The sequence below is a fragment of the Zophobas morio genome, unplaced genomic scaffold (genome assembly GCF_036711695.1).
Source record: "Zophobas morio isolate AGI-343-1 ecotype UQ-CSIRO unplaced genomic scaffold, CSIRO_AGI_Zmor_V1 ptg000040l, whole genome shotgun sequence".
NCBI lineage: Eukaryota > Metazoa > Arthropoda > Insecta > Coleoptera > Tenebrionidae > Zophobas > Zophobas morio.
In genome coordinates this window covers 537,283-552,621 of record NW_026972145.1, presented here as the reverse complement: position 1 = coordinate 552,621, position 15,339 = coordinate 537,283, and the positions used below count along the sequence as shown (strand labels likewise).

Below are 15,339 nucleotides of genomic sequence, written 5' to 3'. Positions count from 1 at the left end.
TGATAAAAAGAACAAAATTTCTAATTATTCATTTATTTATCTCCTTGGAATTTAATAATTAAATAAATAAATTATTATTGTTCCCAAAAACTGCATGTCGGAAAATTGTAAAAAGGAAAAATTAAAAGACGGGAATCCGAAAAACAGAAAAATGACAAAATTCAAAAGTTGAAATCGATCAACTGAAAAATTTAAAATAATTTGAAAAATTGGTTAAAACACTGTAAGAAATTGTAAATCCGAAAAATTAAAAAAATCGAATAATTGGAAAAACAAAAACTCGAAAACTCGAAAAATGGCGAAATTTGAAGATTTTATTGAAGAAGTGAAAAACTCAAAATCGAAAAGTGAATAAACGAATAGCTAAAAATCGAATAAACGAAAAATCTGAAAAAAAATTAACTTGAGAAATTGAAGAGGCTAAAAATTATTTCCAAAAAGGCATATTGGAAAATCGAATAATTAAAAAGCGAGAAGCTGAAAAATCCAAAAATTAAAAATCCAGAAATTGCAAATTTTGAAGAATTGATTTAAGAAATAAAAAATTAAAGTTCAAAAAATGAAAAATCGAGAGAATGAAAAATTGAAAAACCGAAAAATTGTTAGTCGAGAAGTGAATAAAGGTAAAGTTGGAAAATGGAATAAATGAAAATTGTGAAAAAAAATCAAATTGAGAAATCGAAAAACTGCAAACTAATATATCGAAAAATTGAAGAAACTAAAAATTATTTCGAAAAATGGCATATTGGAAAATCGAGGAAACAAAAAATTGGAAAGGCGAGAAGATGAAAAATCGAAAAATGAAAATTTTGAAAAAAAATCAAATTAAGAAATCAAAAAATTGCAAACTGAAATATCGAAAAATTGAAGAAACTAAAAATTATTTCGAAAAATGGTATATTGGACACTGGAAGAAATGAAAAATTGAAAAATGAGTAAATGTAACAATGGAAAAATTCAAAAATTGAAATCGATCAATTGAAAATTTTAAAATAATTCGAAAAATTGCAGGTTTAAAAACTGTAAGAACGAGAATTGTGAAGCCAAAAAATTGAAAAACTGAAAACTTGAAAACTCGAAAAATTTTGAAGAATTGATTGAAGAAATGAAAAATTCAAGCTCGAAAAATAAAAAATGGAGAAAATGGAAAATTGAAAAACCGAAAAATTGCTAGTTGAAAAGTGAATAACGGAAAAGTTGAAAAGTCGAGTAATGAAAAATTTGAAAAAAATTCAAATTGAGAAATCGAAAAATTGGAGAAACCGAAGAATTGCTAATCGAAAAATGAATAAACGAAAAGTTGAAAAATCGAATAAATGAAAATTTTTAAAAATATTCAAATTAAGAAATCAAAAAATTGCAAACTGAAATATCGAAAAATTGAAGAAACTAAAAATTATTTCGAAAAATGGCATACTGGAAAATCGATGAAACAAAAAATTGAAAAGGCGAGAAGATGAAAAATCGAGTAAATGTAAAATGGAAAAACCGAAAAATTGCCATTCCAAAAATTGAAGAAATATGGAAAAATAAAATAATCGAATAATTCAAAATTTGAAAACGTATCAGTTGAAAAATTTTAAATAACTTGAAAAATTAAAACAAAAAACAAAAATTGAAAAGTGGAATAATTCAAAACTGAAAACTTGAAAACCGGAAAAATTGCGAAATCTGAAGAATTGACTGAAGAAATGAAAAATTAAAAAAAAAAAATGGAGAAAATGAAAAATTGAGAACTCGAAAATTTGCAAATTTAAATATCGAAAAATTGAATATACTGGTAATAATTTCGGAAGATTGAGAATCGAAGAAACAAAAAATTTAACGTGAGAAATCGAAAAATTTAAGAAACTAAAAATTATTTCAAAAAAGGCATATTGGAAAATCAAATAATTAAAAAGCGAGAAGCTGAAAAATCCAAAAATTAAAAATCCAAAAATTGCAAATTTTGAAGAAGTGAAATGAAATGAAAAATTAAAGTTCAAAAAATGGAAAATCGAGAAAATGAAAAATTGAAAACCCGAAAAATTGCTAATCGAAAAATGAATAAACGAAAAGTTGAAAAATCGAATAAATGAAAATTTTGAAAAAAATTCAAATTAAGAAATCCAAAAATTGCAAACTGAAATATCGAAAAATTGAAGAAACTAAAAATTATTTCGAAAAATGGCATATTGGACAATCGAAGAAGTGAAAAATTGAAAAATGAGTAAATGTAACAATGGAAAAATTCAAAAATTGAAATCGATCAATTGAAAATTTTAAAATAATTCGAAAAATTGCAGGTTTAAAAACTGTAAGAACGAGAATTGTGAAGCCAAAAAATTGAAAAACTGAAAACTTGAAAACTCGAAAAATTGTAAATTTTGAAGAATTGATTGAAGAAATGAAAAATTCAAGCTCGAAAAATAAAAATGGAGAAAATGGAAAATTGAAAAATCGAAAAATTGCTAGTTGAAAAGTGAATAACGGAAAAGTTGAAAAGTCGAGTAATGAAAAATTTGAAAAAAATTCGAATTGAGAAATCGAAAAATTGGAGAAACTAAAAATTATTTCGAAAAATGGCATATTGGAAAATCGAAGAAACAAAAAATTGAAAAGGCGAGAAGATGAAAAATCGAGTAAATGTAAAATGGAAAAACCGAAAAATTGCCATTCCAAAAATTGAAGAAATATGGAAAAATAAAATAATCGAATAATTCAAAATTTGAAAACGTATTAGTTGAAAAATTTTAAATAACTCGAAAAATTGAAAAAAAAAACAAAAATTAAAAAGTGGAATAATTCAAAACTGAAAACTTGAAAACTGGAAAAATTGCCAAATTTGAAGAATTGACTGAAGAAATGAAAAATTAAAAAAAAATTAAAATGAAAAATTGAGAAATCGAAAAATTGCAAATTTAAATATCGAAAAATTGAATATACTGGTAATTATTTCGGAAGATTGAGAATCGAAGAAACAAAAAATTTAACGTGAGAAATCAAAAATTTAAGAAACTAAAAATTATTTCAAAAAAGGCAAATTGGAAAATCAAATAATTAAAAAGCGAGAAGCTGAAAAGTCCAAAAATTAAAAATCCAAAAATTGCAAATTTTGAAGAAGTGAAATGAAATGAAAAATTATAGTTCAAAAAATGAAAAAACGAGAAAATGAAAAATTGAAAAACTGAAAAATTGCTAATCGAAAAGTGAATAAACGAAAAGTTGAAAAATCGAATAAATGAAAATTTTGAAAAAAATTCAAATTACGAAATCAAAAAATTGCAAACTGAAATATCGAAAAATTGAAGAAACTAAAAATTATTTCGAAAAATGGCACATTGGACAATCGAAGAAATGAAAAATTGAAAAATGAGTAAATGTAACAATGGAAAAATTCAAAAATTGAAATCGATCCATTGAAAATTTTAAAATCATTCGAAAAATTGCAGGTTTAAAAACTGTAAGAACGAGAATTGTGAAGCCAAAAAATTGAAGAACTGAAAACTTGAAAACTCGAAAAATTGCAAATTTTGAAGAATTGATTGAAGAAATGAAAAATTCAAGCTCGAAAAATAAAAATGGAGAAAAGGAAAATTGAAAAACCGAAAAATTGCTAGGTGAAAAGTGAATAACGGAAAAGTTGAAAAATCGAGTAATGAAAAATTTGAAAAAAATCCAAATTGAGAAATTGAAAAATTGGAGAAACTAAAAATTATTTCGAAAAATGGCATATTGGAAAATCGAAGAAACGAAAAATTGAAAAGGCGAGAACATGAAAAATCGAGTAAATGTAAAATGGAAAAACCGATAAATTGCCATTCCAAAAATTGAAGAAATATATATATATATATAATCAACTCCCATCTACCTTTCGGTGTAGGGTTGAAGAAATATGGAAAAATAAAATAATCGAATAATTCAAAATTTAAAAACGTATCAGTTGAAAAATTTTAAATAACCCGAACAATTGAAAAAAAAACATAAATTGAAAGGTCGAATAATTGAAAAACTGAAAACTTGAAAACTGGAAAAAAAACGAAATTTGAAGAATTGATTGAAGAAATAAAAAGTGGAGAAAATGAAAAATTGAAAAACCGAAAAATTGCTAGATGAAAAGTGAATAACGGAAAAGTTGAAAAATCGAGTAATGAAAAATTTGAAAAAAATTGAAATTGAGAAATCAAAAAATTGGAGAAAGTAAAAATTATTTCGAAAAATGGCATATTGGAAAATCGAGGAAACAAAAAATTGGAAAGGCGAGAAGATGAAAAATCGAAAAATGAAAAATTGAGTGAATGTAAAATGGAAAAACCGTAAATTGCCATTCCAAAAATTGAAGAAATATGGAAAAATAAAATAATCGAAAAATTCAAATTTTGAAAACGTATCAGTTGAAAAATTTTAAATAACTCGAAAAATTGAAAAAAAAACATAAATTGAAAGGTCGAATAATTGAAAAACTGAAAACTTGAAAACTGGAAAAAAAACGAAATTTGAAGAATTGATTGAAGAAATAAAAAGTGGAGAAAATGAAAAATTGAAAGACCGAAAAATTGTTAGTCCAAAAGTGATTAAAAAAAAATCTAATTGAGAAATCGAAAAACTGCAAATTTAAGTATCGAAAAATTGAATAAACTGGTAATTTTTTCGGAAGATTGAAAATCGAAGAAACAAAAAATTGAAAAATGGAATTGAAAAGCGAGAAGCTGAAACATCGAGTAAATGTAAAATGGAAAAACCGAAAAAATATAAATCGAAAAATTGAAGAAAATTTGAAAAATAGAACAATCAAAAATTCAAAATTTGAAATCGATCAGTGAAAAATTTTAAATTTAAAACACCAAAATTTGTACATTGAAAATCAGAAAAAACAGATATTAGCTAAAATCCAAAAATTAAAAAGCCTAAAAATTGAAGAAACGTAACATTAAATTCATAAAAAAACGAAGAATTATGATGTCGAAATAATGCATATAAAATTGAAAGAAGCAAAAATTAAAAAACCAAAGAGTCATAAAACGAGAACTTGAAAACTTAAATAATTGAAAAATTGAGGAAACGAAAAATTTTTATTTCGAAAAATTGCATTTCGACAAACCGATAAGTTAAAACGAAAAATTAAAAATGGAGAAAATGGAAAATTGAATACCAAAAAACCGCCAGTCGAAAAATCGAACAATTGAAAAATAAAGGAAAAGTTGAAAAATCGAATAAACAAAAAATTTGAAAAAAACATCAAATTGAGGAATGGAAAAATTATGAACTGAAGAATCGATTGAAGCAACTAAAAATTATTTTAAAAAATGGTATATTGGAAAATCGAGGAAGCAAAAAATTGGAAAATCTAATAATTGAAAACCTACAAGTTGAAAAAGCGAAGAATGAAAAATCGAGTAAATGTAAAATGGAAACGAAACATTAATATCGATCGAAAAATTGACGAAAAGTTGAAAAATAGAGCAATCGAAAAATTCAAAAATTGAGTTCGATCAATTGAAAAATGTAAAATAACTCAAAAAATTTCAGATTTAAAAACTGTAAGAACGAGAAACTATTAAATTTTGTATTCGATTAGAAATTTTTCATTTTTCGATTTTTCATTTTCTTGATTTTTAATTTTCAAATTTTTCGATGTTTCAGTTTTCCAATTACTTTTCGATTTTCCAATTTTTCGTTTTCTATTTTTTCGAAATTTTGGTTCTAGATCTATAACTTAAAATTTTTCAAACTTTTTCGACTCTTCTATTCCTCAATTCTTCTTTTTCGATTTTCCAATGATTCGACTTTCCGCTTTTTCGAATTTTCAATGCCCCGATTTTACATTTTTTCGTTTTCCCAATTTCCGATTTTTCGGCATTTAAATTTTTAATTTCTGGATGTTTCGATGTATCAATATTGCATTTTAGTAATTTTTTGATTTCCTATTTAACAGATTTTTAAATTTTTCGATTTTTCACAATTAAAATTTTTTAATTTGCAATTTTTCAATTTTTTGATTTTTCGATTTTTCATTTTTCAATTTTTCGATGTTTCAATGTTACAATTATTTTTCGATTTTGCACTTGTTACGTTTTTCAAGTTTCTGAATTTTTAGTTTTTAGATATATATACGCATGTACATTAATTTTTAAACTTTTCAGTTTTTCTCTTCCTCAACTTTCATTTTTCAATAGTTTAGTTTTTTGATTTTCCAAAGTTTCGACTTTTTCAATTGTTGGAATTTTTAATTTCTTGACCTGGCGATTCTTTGGTTTCCTATTTAACCGACTTTTAATTTTTTCATTCTCTGATTTTGACTTTTTCGCTTTTTCAAATTTCAAAATTTTCCTATATTCAACATTTCGATTTGCTGTTTTTCAGTTTTCCGATTTTCTATTTTCTCGATTTTTAATTTTTCAACTTTTCGGTGTTTCAATGTTACTTAAAAATGAAAAATTAAAAATGGCGAACTTGAAAACCCAAAATTTTAAAAATCCAAAAAGTAAAACCGAAAAATTGCAATATTAATAAAGCAAAAAATCGAAAAATCGAAAAATTGGACGATTCATTAGTTAAAAAACCGAAAAATTAAAACATAAAACTCGAAATATTGCAAATCAAAAATGTAAAATCGAAAAATCAGATGACTTTTTGATTGTTGGTTTTTTCAATTTTCAAATTTTTCATACATATACTTTAATTTTAAGATTTTTCAATTTCTCGAACTGCTAAATTTTATTTTTTTTTTGTTGAATAACTGAAAAAATTCAAATCGCGACAACGCAAAATTAAAAATGGGGAAGTTGTAAAATAAAGAATCGAAAAATTGGCAAAACTGTAAAACTAAAAACCCGAAAACAGAAAAATTAAAAAAGTGGAAAGTCAAAAAACTGGAAACCAAAAAATTGAAAAATTAAAAACTGAAAACCCGAAAATTGCAAATAACGAATTGTAAAACGAGAAAATTAAAATTGCAAGAATTAAAATCGAAAATTGTAAAATTAAAACTCTAAAAAATTTTAAAAATTAAACACCAAAGACTCAAAAATTGCAAAATCGCAAAACTGAAACAATGAAAAATCGAAAAATTGACAACTTGAAAATTTGAAAAATTGCAAATGACGGACGAAAAGGACGAAAAGGGATGAGGACGAAAAGGATGAAAAGGCTGAAAAAGACGAAAAATTGCGAAAAGGACGGAAAAGACCGAAAAGTACGAAAAAGGACGGAAAAGGACGGAAAAGGACGAAAAAGGACGAAAAGAGCGAAGAGGAGGAAAAAGGACTGAAAGGACGAAAAGGAAGAAACGGACAAAAAGGACGAAAAGGCGAAAAGGACGAAAAGGCGAAAAGGACGAAAAGAACGAAAAGGACGAGAACAATGAAAAAAGACGAACAGGATGAAAAATTACGAAAAGGACGAAAAAGGACAAAAAGAACCAAAAGGAAGAAAAAGGATGAAGACGAAAAGGAAGAAAAGGACGGCAAAGGACGAAAAGGACGAAGAAGGACGAAAAGGACTGAAAGGACGAAAAATTGAAAAAACCAAAAATTGAAAAATTGAATAACTGAAAAATTGAAAACATGAAAATTGTAAAAATTACGAATTTTGAAGAATTAATTGAAGAAATGAAAAATTAAAAATCGGAGCATAAAATATGGAGAAAACTAAAAATTGAAAAACCGAAAAATTGCTAGTCTAGAAATCGATATCGAAAATTTATTCAAAGAGCCGAAACATCGAAAAGTCTCAAAATCGGAAACTCGAAAAATCGAAGAAATCTTTCAATCAAAAAAAAAATCGGAATGTCGAGAAATCTAGAAGTTGATGAACTGAAGAACTGAAAATCTGAAAAATTCTAAAACCAAAATATCGAAAAAGAAGAAATTGAAACAAAAAATCGAAAAAATATATAGAAAATTTGATTTAATAGAAAGATCTGAAAGACCAAAATTTTAAAACTCGAAATTTGGAAGAAATCGAAAAATCGGAAATTTGAAAAATCGAGAAATTCAATGAATATCGAAAATTTGATTTAATCGAAACATCTAAAAGACCAAAAGTCTGAAACTCGAGAACTCGAAGAAATCAAAAAACACGGAAGTCGAAAAATCGGAAACTTAATTTGATCGAAAACTCAAAAAATCGAGAAATCAAAAAATCAAAACATTGAAAAACCGAAAAACTGAAATATCAGAAAATCGTAAAGTCGAAAAATCGAAATATTGAAAAATCGAAAACTCGAAAAATGGAAGAAATCGAAAAATCGGAAAGTCGAAAAATTGAGAAATCGAAAATTTAATTGAATAGAAAATCGAAAAGTCGAAAAGTCAAGGAATAAAAAAAATCTAGAAATCGATGAATTTAAAATTTGAAAAATTGTAAAAGTGAAATATTGAAAAATCAGAAATCGAAACATTAAAAAATTGTGAAAATTTGATTTAATCGAAAAATCGAGCAACTGAAAAATTTGAAAAACTGAAATATCGAAAAATTAAAGAAACTAAAAATTAATTCGAAAATCGAGAAGCTGAAAAACCGAAAATTGAACAATCGAAAAATAAAAAATTTCAAATCGATTAGTTGAAACATTTAAAATTGAAAACCGGAAAATTTGTAAACCGAAAACCAGAAAAAAAAGAAAATTTGTTAAGATCGAAAAATTGAAGATGTGAAAAATCTAAATATGAAAAAATTGGCCCATCAAGTCACCAGCTTGAGTGGAGCATTGTATAAATTCTTCCGACCCACTTTTTAATAAAAATATCCGCATCATTTTGCTGACCACACAGATTTATAACTCCAATTCCACGCATCCCACGATGGGAATAATTCCCGAACTTTAATCTCCAACTTTCCGATACAACCCAAGAATGGCGCAGTCGGTGGGATTTTTCCGACTTCTTACAACAACACACGTCAGAATTCGCAACCCAAATCTAATTCATTCCCATCCTTCTAATGATGATAAATATCCCCTACATCGATTTCCTTTTTTATCGAGTCCAACTTTCACCAGCAAATATTTATAACCTTTGCAAGCAAAGTGAGTTTTTTATTTTTGCGGACAACGGAAACATTACAGGCTTTGTTGTCAAATTATCTATAGTACGTTCGAGTTTTATGCCACAATAGCGCCGCTTATGAATAGCAAAGACATAAATTACAGTTTTCACCGAAATGAACGCTTCTGCATAATGAATACAGTTCAAAGGTTGTAAATTCTAGGGGTCGTATGTAATGACGGAGTTAATTTGTTTTCTGCATTTGCATTAATGCATAAATTTAATTTTAAACTCTAGTGGTTGGAATTATGCAAATGACGTTTCTTGCTTTGTGGAGTTTCGAGACGTTGACATACCACAATAAAAAATATATTTGGGACAGGCCTTGGTATTATTATTTGTATTTATATTTATAGCAGAGTAATTATTTTCGGAGACTAAGTAGGCAACCGAATACGGTTTAAAGATTTGATGGTTTAATCATAACTATTTTAAGTGCACTCAGGTTGACAGATAATTAACACTTGAGTTGACAAAAAAAAATTATTGAAAAATAGAAGTCGAAATAAGAAAAAATGAAAAAATTAAGAAATCGAAAAATCAAGAAATTGAAACATTGAAAAAAATCGAAAATTTAAAAAACTGGAAAATTGGGAAATCGAAATCAAAAATTGACAGAACGAAAAATGGAGAAATTAAGAAATCGAAATGTGTAAAAACAGTGAAATCGAAACATTGAAAAATTCAGAATTTAAAAAATCAAAATATAGAACAGTCCAAAAATCTAGAAATCAAGACATCGAAAACTAGTAAAGTTGAAAAGTCAAGAAATCGATACACTGAAAAATTGAAAAATCGATACGGAATAAAAAGTCGACAAATTGAAACGCCAAAAAGTCGAGAGTTTGAGATATCGAAAATTTAACTGAATCGAAAAATCGAAATATAAAAGGTTAAAAATCGCGAAAACATTGAAAAATCGAGAAATCGATATCGAAAATTTGATTTAATCGAAAAATCAAAAGATCGAAAAGTCGAAAAAACGGAAAACCGAAAAACCAATTGAAAAAGTCGAAAAATCGAAATTCCAGGAATCGAAAATTTAATTTAATCGAAAAATCGAAGTACCGGAAAATCGAAAAAGTCGACAAATCTAGAAATCAAGAACTGAAGATTTGAGAAACTGAAAAATTCTGAAACTGAAATATCGAAAAAAGGGAGAAATCAAAAAAATGAGAAGTCGAAAAATCGAAAAGTCGTAAACTCGAGAAATTGATGAATTGAAGAATTGAAAAACTGAAAAATTCCAACACTGAAATATCGAAAAAAGAGCAACTGAAAGATAAAAAATTGAAAAGACGAGAAATCACAAACTAGATCAGGAAAGTCGAATAACCGAGTGAAACCGAAAAATCGAAAAATCGATAAATTGAACTGAAAAATTGAAAAATTCCAAAACTACAATGTTGAAAAAACGAGGAATTGGAAAGTCAAAAAATCGAAAATTATACCTAGATAGAAAAATTTTCCAAATTTCCAAAAGTGAAATATCGAAAAATTAGAAATCGGATCAAAAATTCTAAAAATCGAGGAACCGAAAAGTGGAAAATCCAGGAATTGAAACTGAAAAATCTAAAATTTAAAAAATTGAAAAACTGCAAATCAACAAATCGAAAAGTTAAAAATTAAATTTCAAGAGAAAATCGAAAAATCGACAAGTCAGTGAAAAATTGAAAAATTCCAAAACTGAAATATCGAAAAATTGAGATATCGATATTGAAAATCTAATTTAACAAAGAAACCCAACCATCTAAAAGTCGAAAAATCTGACCCTCAAAAAATCGAAGAAGTCAAAAAATAGTCGAAAAATCGAAAAAACAGGGCATCGGGAAATAGATGAATAATTGAAGTTTCACTTCTTCAATTCCAAAACTAAAATGAGTAATTGGAACATAAAAAAATTGAAATCAAAAAGAGGAAAATCAAAAACTTGGGAAATTGAAACATAAAGAAAAGAAAAACTGAAAAATCGAAACTCTCAAAAAACGAAAAATCAAAAAATCAAAAATCAAGAGAGAAAATCGAAACTGAAAAATTCCAAAACTGAAATTGAGAAATCGAAACAATAAACAATTGTAAAATTAAAACTCGAGAAATCTAAATATGGAAAATCGAAAAATCGAGAAATTGAAACAAGAAAAATCGAAAAACTGAAAATTCGAACAAACAACCAAAAATGAGAAATAGAAACAAAAAGTCAAAAAATCGAGAAATTGAAACATTGAAAAATTGAGAAATCGATATCGAAAATTTGATGTAATCGAAAAATCAAAACATGCAAAAGACGAAAAAGCGGAAAATCGAAAAATTAGAAAGTCGAAAATCGAAAAGTCGTAAACTCGAGAATTTGATGAATTGAAGAATTGAAAAACTGAAAAATTCCAACACTGAAATATCGAAAAAAGAGCAACTGAAAGATAAAAAATTGAAAAGACGAGAAATCACAAACTAGATCAGGAAAGTCGAATAACCGAGTGAAACCGAAAAACCGAAAAATCGATAAATTGAACTGAAAAATTGAAAAATTCTAAAACTACAATATCGAAAAAACGAGGAATTGGAAAGTCAAAAAATCGAAAATTATACCTAGATAGAAAAATTTTCCAAATTCCAAAGATGGAATATCGAAAAATTAGAAATCGGATCAACAATTCGAAAATTCGAGGAACCGAAAAGTAAATCTAGGAATTGAAACTGAAAAATCTAAAATTTAAAAAATTGAAAAACTGCAAATCAACAAATCGAAAAGTTAAAAATTAAAATTCAAGAGAAAATCGAAAAATCGACAAGTCAGTGAAAAATTGAAAAATTCCAAAACTGAAATATCGAAAAATTGAGATATCGATATTGAAAATCTCATTTAACAAAGAAACCCAACCATCTAAAAGTCGAAAAATCTGACACTCAAAAATTGAAGAACTCAAAAAATAGGAAAGTCGAAAAATCGAAGAAACAGGGCATCGGGAAATAGATGAATAATTGAAGTTTCACTTCTTCAATTCCAAAACTAAAATGAGAAATTGGAACATAAAAAAATTGAAATCAAAAAGAGGAAAATCAAAAACTTGGGAAATTGAAACATAAAGAAAAGAAAAACTGAAAAATCGAAACTCTCAAAAAACGAAAAATCAAAAAATTAAAAATCAAGAGAGAAAATCGAAACTGAAAAATTCCAAAACTGAAATTGAGAAATCGAAACAATAAACAATTGTAAAATTAAAACTCGAGAGATCTAAATGTGAAAAATCGAAAAATCGAGAAATTGAAACAAGAAAAATCGAAAAACTGAAAATTCGAACAAACAACCAAAAATGGGAAATAGAAACAAAAAGTCAAAAAATCGAGAAATTGAAACATTGAAAAATTGAGAAATCGATATCGAAAATTTGATGTAATCGAAAAATCAAAACATGTAAAAGACGAAAAAGCGGAAAATCGAAAAATTAAAAAGTCAAAAAATCGAAAATTCTAGAAATCGAAAATTTAATTTAATCCAAAAATCGAAACATCGAAAAGTCGAGAAATCAAGAAAACGATAAATTGAAGATCTGAAAAACTGAAAAATGCTAAGAACCGAATCACCGAAAAATTGAACTATAAGATATCTAAAATTTGATTTAATCAAAAAAAAGTCGAAGAAAGTGAAGAAATCGAAATATCGGAAAATCGAAAAATCGTAAATTGATGTACTGAGAAATTAAAAAATTGAAAAATTCCAAAACTGAAAAATCGAAAAATCTGAAAGTCGTAAAATCTGAAACTAAAAAATCGAAGAAGTCGAAAAATTGGAAAATGAAAAAATCGGGAAATCGAAAAATCGAAAATTTCATTTAATGGAAAATTGAAAAACTGAAATTTCCAAAAAGTGAAGAAAGGAAAAGTCAAAAAAGTCGAAAATCCAAAAATTCAAATATAAAAAAATCGAAAAATCCAGAAATTCAAATATAAAAAAATCGAAACACTGAAAATTCGAATAATTGAAAAAAAATTCCAAAACCGAAACATCAAAAAATCGCAAAATCTAGAAATCAAAAAGAAACTGAAACACCAAAAAATCGAAAATCCTAAAATTTAAAAAATCTAGAAACTGAAAAAACGACAAAGCGAAAAGTCAGAAAATCAAAAATTGGGAGGCGGAAAAATTGGAGAATCGAAAAATCAAAAAGTTGAAAAATCGTTCAATCGAAAGATAGAAAAATTGAAGAAGCGAAAAATTGACAAACCGTAAAATTAAAAAATCGGCAAATTGAAAAACCGAACATTCGAGGGGAGTTCGAAAAATGAATAACTCGAAAAATGGAGAATATAAATCTATAGTTCAGATTACTCTGAATATTATTATTATAATTCTTTATCGTTATTAAATATAGACGGGCGCAACATTACTGTATAGAAACATTTTTAACAAATATAATTAGCGACCTCTACTCAGTTCTACATTATTTCATTATTAAATATCAATTTCAATAACCGCCAGTTTTTAACGGGAATCTAATCTGAATCACCACGAACGCTGCACAACACACTACCCCAATAAATTAACACCCCAAGGGTCACTGCGTGTTATTTTACTTTTAAAACGCACCAAACCCTATTAGACGAAGGATTCGCTTGATCGAATTCGCACCTCCACCCTCATACATCTTCTGCTTCCATTCACGCACTTTAAAAGCAGATGGCGCTGTATCGTTTACTTGGCGAAGATTTATTCGACCGCTTTTCAGCAGCTTGCCGAATTTATGTGTCGAATCGGAAACAATTTTGATTAAATCACTCGAATAAATCGAAGAAAATAGTCAAAGGTCGCCCCGCTCCTCCAAACAGTTCGAGTTTAATGTAAAACGGCTAATTGACATTCCTCTAATTTAATTGCTTCGTTCGCATAATTGAATGGAAATTGGAATTTAAGCGGTTTTGTTTGTCTATAGTTAGTCTCATTCGATTTTAACGAGAGGAAAAATGTATGTGTTTTAAATGTAAAGACCCGGTTTAAAATCAAGTTTTCGCATGACAGGATACTGAAGTCCATGAATGAGTCTAGTTTGTTTGGGGGCGGTTTCGTCAGAACGGTTTTTCGGCGATAATTTCGAACTTAATTACAGGATTAGAACACGCGTAGAACAAGAGAGCTAAATATTTAAAGACGGAGCGCCGAATGGAGAGAAAACTTTCCAAATAAGAAGCAGATCGAAGCCTTCAACAACACCATGAATAATAAACAGGGTAAATTATTCATGAAATTTTATCATACTCTTGGTATTTCTGGATTTGCTGTTGTCCTTTCCTTAATCAATACGTACCGAATTACAACTTTGGTCGCGCTAAAGGTCGTGATTGGAGCCGTGATCCACCTACGAGAAGTCAAGTTGAAGGAAAATCGGGCTATTTGTGAAATTTAAGGTCACCGTTTCCGGAAAAGTCCGGAGGAACCGGAAACTACACAACCGCACGACACACGAATTCACGATAGTTGGAAAAAGTGCCCGTTGGATTGAAAAATCCTGTCATACACACAAAACACGTGGGCTAAATGTTTGATTACGTCACAATTAGTGCCCCAACAGTTTACTCTTGCACCCCTTTTTGTTTCCATTACCGACAAGATTCATGGTGTTGACTTTTAATTATCCCTTCATTTTCTCCACTTTTAGCCCTGACCAATTTCATAATCTGTCTAATGAGCACAGTTGAGCATAAACAATAGCCCCCGCCATCTCTCTGTGTCTAAGCCACTTTGTTAATTGGTGCTGAAAAGTCAAGCGGACCGAATGATTAATTTATCGACAGTCGACGAAAATTCGACTACGACTACGACATTGAAAGCGGAATAAAACTGCAGTAATTATCTGAGCGTATTTGTTTTTTTTTTTTTTTTTTTGATTGGTTGATACATATTTACGGTGGTACTGTTCATAATGCAGCAGGTTTCCTTGTCGCATAATAATGTCTGTTTTTGCATGATGTACGTGAGTCCCGGAAGCCCTGCAGAGTTTCTACAAAAGCATGTTGCATGTATGTTAATGTTACATGAAATATTAAAAGTGGAGGCAAAGGGGAGTCGTAAGGGTTTTGTAGAAGCTTCCTTGTGTGTTTCTGCTACCAGAGTAGTTGTATGGAAGAGGAAACTGTCAACTCCAATTAATTTATTTGTGAAACGAGAATTAAAAGAATATGTCTAGGAGAACTAAGGATTCAGATATTTCAAAAGGGTTTTTTTGTTAGACTGGAGATTTGTTTGATCTTTTTTACAGCCGCTTGTGAGTGAATTTTCTGATGGTCCGGAGACGTGATACGAATACAGCATGTAGTTTTG

At 27.7% G+C, this 15,339-nt stretch overlaps 1 protein-coding gene across 1 annotated transcript in view; it reads right to left on the bottom strand.

Annotated features, from left to right (window-relative positions):
- LOC135140472 (synaptotagmin-7) overlaps positions 1-15,339 on the bottom strand; it is a 905,289-nt gene that overhangs the window by 806,908 nt on the left and 83,042 nt on the right. The gene's annotated exons all lie outside the window — the stretch shown is intronic.